The sequence below is a fragment of the Aptenodytes forsteri genome, unplaced genomic scaffold, assembly GCF_000699145.1.
Source record: "Aptenodytes forsteri isolate BGI_AS27 unplaced genomic scaffold, ASM69914v1 Scaffold80, whole genome shotgun sequence".
Lineage (NCBI taxonomy): Eukaryota > Metazoa > Chordata > Aves > Sphenisciformes > Spheniscidae > Aptenodytes > Aptenodytes forsteri.
The window spans coordinates 1,956,969-1,963,377 of record NW_008795026.1 but is presented as its reverse complement, the minus strand read 5'-3'; positions in this window follow the sequence as shown (position 1 = coordinate 1,963,377).

The following is a 6,409-nucleotide window of genomic DNA, read 5'->3' as shown; positions in this document are numbered from 1 at the left end:
CTTGTGCACCTCCAGCCTTCTCAGTCGGGAGAGCATGGGAAGCTGAAAAGTCCTTGGCTAGTGTCAGCACTGCTCAACAACAACTGAAACATCGGTGTGTTATCAACATTGTTCTCATACTAAACCCACAACACAGCACTATGTCAGCTCCTAGGAAGAATATTAACTCTACCTCAGCCGAAATGAGGACAACACCCAAGTACTGTCTGATTCAGCTCGTGTCAGACTCTTGATTCCAACCAGCTGCCACCACTCTCTCTACTTTGTGAGCCAAAAGGAGACATGCTGCTCCTCCAGGTCAACCTCTGTAACAGCACAAAATTCCATCCAGCAACTCGTTTTTCCCATCCAGTAATTTGTCTCAAACTGATCTTGATTCAAAGATGCTCACAGCGGAGATTTTACTAACAATCCCCATACCCTGCTTTACAATGTGTTCTCGTTTCCGGTTTGATTTGTCTAGCTCTAATTTCCTCTTAGTGTCTTCTGTTTTCCCATTCTTTGCCAAATTGTAAGGGTGCCAGAATCAGAAATTATGTCTTCTATAGGTACTTAGATATTGGACATAAAGGAATAAACATGGTTCATTATTTAGTTCCTTTCCTTTTAGTGTTTTAAAAAGTTATTAATGTATAAAATTTTACGGTGTAGATTGCTGTTCTTTTCATTATCATTTTATGCTATAATCAGCTACAAAAATCTTTGAGTTAATTCAGAACACCCAAGAATTAATACTACCAGCCCACTCTGTTTCATTTGGCGTCCTGACTAGCTAGACTGTTGGGTCTGCTCTGAAATCAGTTATGCAAATTACCCATTGATTTCATAAATAAGGGTATGGCCTTGTGCATATGTACCATATTGATGGGGTGCAGCAGAAGGTGTTATCCATACTGAGTGTCTTTTCACATTGATATTTGGAGTTATTAGCTCAGCTGCCCAAACTATAAAACTTAACTGATGTTATGTTGTGTCTGGGCTAATTAACCCTGTTTCTCTGTGGAGCTAATTAGCTTGGGTGCCGTGCTGTGGTAGCAGAGCTATCATATATATGGTTCTGGCTCTGTCTTGTTTTCCTCCAGCTTAGGGATCTCTATACCTTTCTTTCATCCATGATATACACACACACCTAAACATGAAGACTACCCCACAACAAAAGACCCCGGATAGATATTAAAAAAGACATCAGCCATGGCCATTAATCAGGGTATCAGGGACTGCTCATTCACCCTTTCTCAATGTACAGGGAAACCTTTCTATGTCAAGATCTTAGAAATGTTAACCAAACCCCCATGTCCAAATCAGTGACAAAAACAGACTCTATCAGAAAAAAAACAAGTCATGTAAACCAGAAAGAAAAAAGCTGGCAGAAGTTTTGGGAAGTGAGGTTCTCCATATCAGTTTTGAGTTTGGATCATTAATTCCAGTCATGGCTAATTACCTGAAGACCATCACTAGCAGTTGACTGGATGTGGTTTCCTCAGTTCTCTACCCCCATGGGCTAGAAGGACAAGAGTGGGAGAGGAGTTTTAGGAAGAGCACAGGAAGGGAAATACCATCATATTCCTGGAGGATCTTCATTCCTTGCTGGTCAGCGTAAGAAGAAAGGGGAGGAGATTCTCAAGGGCCAACTTTACTTCAGACAGAGAGTTTTCTTGGGTATCTTCTACAGTCAAGAGAGAGAGGAATATTTTTTTTTTCCCCCCAAGAAAACTGAAACAGCTGAAATAAGCTCCTGCTTTGAATCAGGCTCTAGAGAGCCCATCTGTGTTGACTACACTATGAAGCTGAAGAACCCAAAATCTCTGTGCTTAATATCCTCCCTGCCAAAACACCATGGTATGAAGATATCTGATACAGATCTCATTGCAAACAGGAATCATGCCCACTGCATCACTACCCAAGGCCCTGGCTGGCTGAGGGTAGTAAGTTCAGGAGTTGTACCATACAGCTGTCATGGTACTTGGACTTAACCAGCTTCACGATCCTGACACAATACAACATAGTTAGCTGTTGATGTACAAGTGCAGCTTGTTCCCAGCTTAAGGAGGAAGGGGTGTAGATTGCCTTAAGTCACTACTGAAGGCTCTGAACCCTGCCTTTAAACCTAGACTCACCTAGGAGAAGACTCATGAGAAGAGACTGTATTAAACGACAGGAAAAGAACGGAGCGTTGAGTAAAAGAATCTTTGCTTATGTGGAAGACCCCTGTTCTCCAAGCATCCAAAATACCAGCAACTGGTATTGCAAGCTTCAAAACTTCAGGTGATCTGAAGGGATGATATACTTGTCCAAAGAAGCCTTGCAAACCACCTGACATTCACTTCTCTCTCAGAAGTGCCAGCACTTTTGACAGCTTCACAAATTCAGTTTCACACCTCCAGTGCTACATGCTTTTCAGCTGTTTTCAAGGCTCAGGATTCTGTTGAAGGGTATATTTGTCTGGCAAATGGCAATGATCTGCCATGAACATGTTTGTTTTTGAGAAGCTACCAATGTCATAGTGACACTAGATTTAAAGGAGTCCCCTGATAAGGCTTGGATTCACAAGGTCATGGTTTCCTTGGAGCACTTTACACCTGGATAAAAACACAACTCCCATAGAAGTAAAGTGCAAAATACTTGAACTAGTTGGAGTTGTCATGTCTGTATAAGAGTTTGTTTCTTAGTAGATGCTCTTTGGGGTAGATTCTGATGGCAAGACAACTTTTAATTGATGTTTGGAGAGGAATCCAGAATGATTTGCTCAATGACTTGCTGGAATGACTCACGTTCGACAGGAAACAAGGCAGTGATAAACTTAAATGAGGCTGTGGGAGGCAACACACTAAAAGCTCATTATAAACATCATTCTTTTCCCCACTTTTCTGAAGCATAACAGAACACAGGGTTTTGCAATCAGTTTACAGTGAAGGGCAGAGAAGAATTAGGGCAGGACATGCTTTCAGGCAATGTCACCTTCTCTAGGTAGAAAAGCTGGAGAGTAATATTTAAATGGATCTTAACTTGGAGCAACCCAGTCCTCCTCTACACCTGGCACGTTCTGGCAACCGTGGAAGGAATTAGTCGGTTGCCCCTTCTTCTACTTATTTGGAGTAGCTGGTGCTCTATGAAGTGACAGTGTTAATATGACTTATGGTTAAGAGAGATGAAAGATAGACAAGCTATTATGCTTAACAGGGCGAGGAAAAGTCCAGCTCCGTGGCCACCCTGTGAAGGAAGGGATCCCAAGAGTCCTTGTATTTAGTTCCCTACCTTTCACATAGATGAAGATTATTTTCAGCTTTTGCTTTCGTTTTATTTCCTCTAGGCTAAACCACAACTCTATCCACCTTTGCTCTTTGACTATGCAGTCTTCTCCCTGATGAAGGAAGGTAGGACTCACACTACCTGTTACTTAGATTGTCAATAAAAAAAAATGCTTATAGGATATGATTCACATAACACACTTCGTGCATCTCCTTTGAGTTTAGTTCAGTAACTAGAAACTAGATCTCAAGTCCTTGACCATGAATGGATGGGAACTACTTCAAACATTTCTGGTAAAAGCACTTTAAATAGCTTATTTGAGGATGGCAGTTGTTTACCGGCTGACACAAATCAGAAATGAAAATAAAAATTGTAAGAACCTGTTAATGCAATAGAGGGGGGAAAAATCCATATTTTACATCATCATATGGCTGAATAATATGGCATAGATAACACAAAATAACATAATAGTATCCCAATTTGTGCTCTAATATTACATCTTTAAGGTAGTATTAGCCACAGCTAATGGCTTAATCTCAATGTAGAATAAACAGGAAAAAAGAGAAAGTAGGACTTCTCTCAGGCCACTTCTGAAAATGCTGGACAATAGATTCTTCAAACAAATGTTATTTTGCTAGGTCCAGTAAAAAAGGGAGTGAAATGAATTGAGGAGGATGTGTTTAGGCCTGACATGGCAACTTTCCCATTAAAACTTGTATACATTTAAGCAACTGGTCAAGACAAGGATTAACTGACAAAAACTGACCTCTGTCATCTGTACCTGATACTGCGAGTAGTGTATTATATCAGAAAGGAATCAGCAATGAGGGAGTTGTTTGAAAAAAGAAAATCTAATCCAACACTTTAAGTACCAGCTATAGCATTTAGATGTACTTCCATGCTCTGTCACAGATGCTTATGTTGAATTAAAGGTTTGTCACTTAGGTCCAGCTCTTACAAGGTATTTATAGGTAGAACTCACCGCGAAGCTGTGAGTGACTCACTTTACTTAAATTTAAGTGTTTGCAGGACAGGGGTAGGATTCAGATCCAAATGCAGGCATGTAAATGCAAGGCTGAGAGTCAGCTTCCATATAAAGACAACACAATTTAGCAGCTCTACTCAAGTTTCCCTTATCGTAACCATCTAGTGTTGCTGAAGTCGCCCTGAGGTATCTGGCGTATCTTCCAGATATGGCACTGGATCCACGGAATATCCCTGCTAAAGCAGCACCTGACAGGTTGACCTGTGCCAACTCGAATAGCTGTACACCTGAGTAACTAAGTTTAGCTCCAGATGTTCACTAACAGCAATGGGAACTATACAGGTGAACCCAGCTCACATATAAGAACTTACATAGACAATAAACAATATAGAAACCTAAACTTAACATAGGAAGAATTCAATCCGAGGAGGTGGATTAGCTGCCTGAACATTGACGTCTAGTGTCAGGTCTGACTCCTAGAGACACTAAGACATCCCAAAGCTGATCAATATGGTACAGAAGACATATCCTTCTGTAGAGGCAACTGAAGGCCAGCCTGGGTATGACAGAGCATTTAAAATTACACTAGATATTTACGTTTAAGCATCTAAATCATATCTTAAGTTGACACCTAAGGGTTAAGAATCTAAATACTTCTAAAGGTTTGGGTTTTAGGACTTGATTCAGTTGCACAAACATAGGCACAGCTTGAGATGTCAGTCATTTATTGAGTGGACTTCATGTCCACTCCTGGCATAATTTCACTGAAGTGACACAAAGGATGTGTCCTTACGTGCAGATGATGTTATCTAACTTGAAAGAATTCATGATGACCAGAGGCTCGATTAAATTGTCTTTCTTTGATTCAGTTGTAACAGATGGTCTCTTAAGCCCTTTTTTTTTAAATTTTTCTGCTGGGGGGAAAAAAGGCCAAATTAACAATTTTAGCATTCCTGTTTTTACAAATGAACAAGAAAACCAAAGCAACAAAAGCCTGTAAGGAGCTCTCTAAACACCGTCAAATGAGACCAAAATGCCAGGACTGACTGATTATGCCTGAAATCCACAATCAGCTTTCTTTTCCACATTTTTTTTTAATTTACTACTCAGGTATTTTTTTTCTGTAGATAATAATATTGTTTTGGAATGGAACATTCTTTTCTTCTAGATTTTATATTCACCACCTCTGAGAAGGCCAAGGGAATCTGCAAAGAAAAGAAAAATCTGTTCAGTTCATAGGATGATGAAGAATATTTAATGGTCTTTTTTTCCCCTTATCAGACACTAAGCCAATGTCGTGATACCTTGATGCTCTCCACTATCACGAAAAACTGGAAATAACGTCTTCCACTACTTTTTGAAAGTTACAGTAATTCCACGATAAGCATATCCATATTCTTAGTTTGTTAGTGGCAAGTTACTTTAAAATGAGATTGACACAAAGAATGCTGATTGAAATTAGACAGAAAATATCTAGGTGTTTTTCTTTGACGAAGAAACTCCTCGTGTATGTATGGCTCAGTTTGTGCTCAGCTACTCACAACCACTGTCTAGAAGACTGCCGCGTATGCATAAATGGTTTCTTCCTCTCCCCCGCCCCTTATTTCAGTATTTTATCTGAGGAACTATGCCAGCTCCTAAGAGACATGCTATTGGTTTTTCAGAATTCCTTTGAGCATCATCGAATGACCTTGCTATAGTTATTCCCATGTTCATCACACTTGGCTCAAATAGAGCTGTGCAATCTACATCTGTGTATAAATTATTCAGTGCATCTTTATTGCTTCATAAGGTTAATGTGAAAACATCAGTTGATATAGATTAGCTGAACTCAGTTTGTTCAGAAGCTGTATTAAAAACAATACTTCAACGAAAAACAACCACAAGACTTTTACAACGTACTCTTTACACTCCATCAGTAGCACAGGCAACAAATGCAAAACTTCTCTGTAATTAATGGTATGGGGAAAAATTGAATATGCAAAATTTAATTACCACCACTGAATTTAGCCAGAAAATCAGGTTAATTACCCTATTTTAAGATACCACGGAGACTAAAAATGCAAATCATGGCTAAATAACACAGAGTGGTAACAGAAAAAAAGTCTTATGAAACGTTCAATGATGTTTAAAGCCCAGGTCCTGGGTTCACATCCTTTGTGAAGATAATTGCAC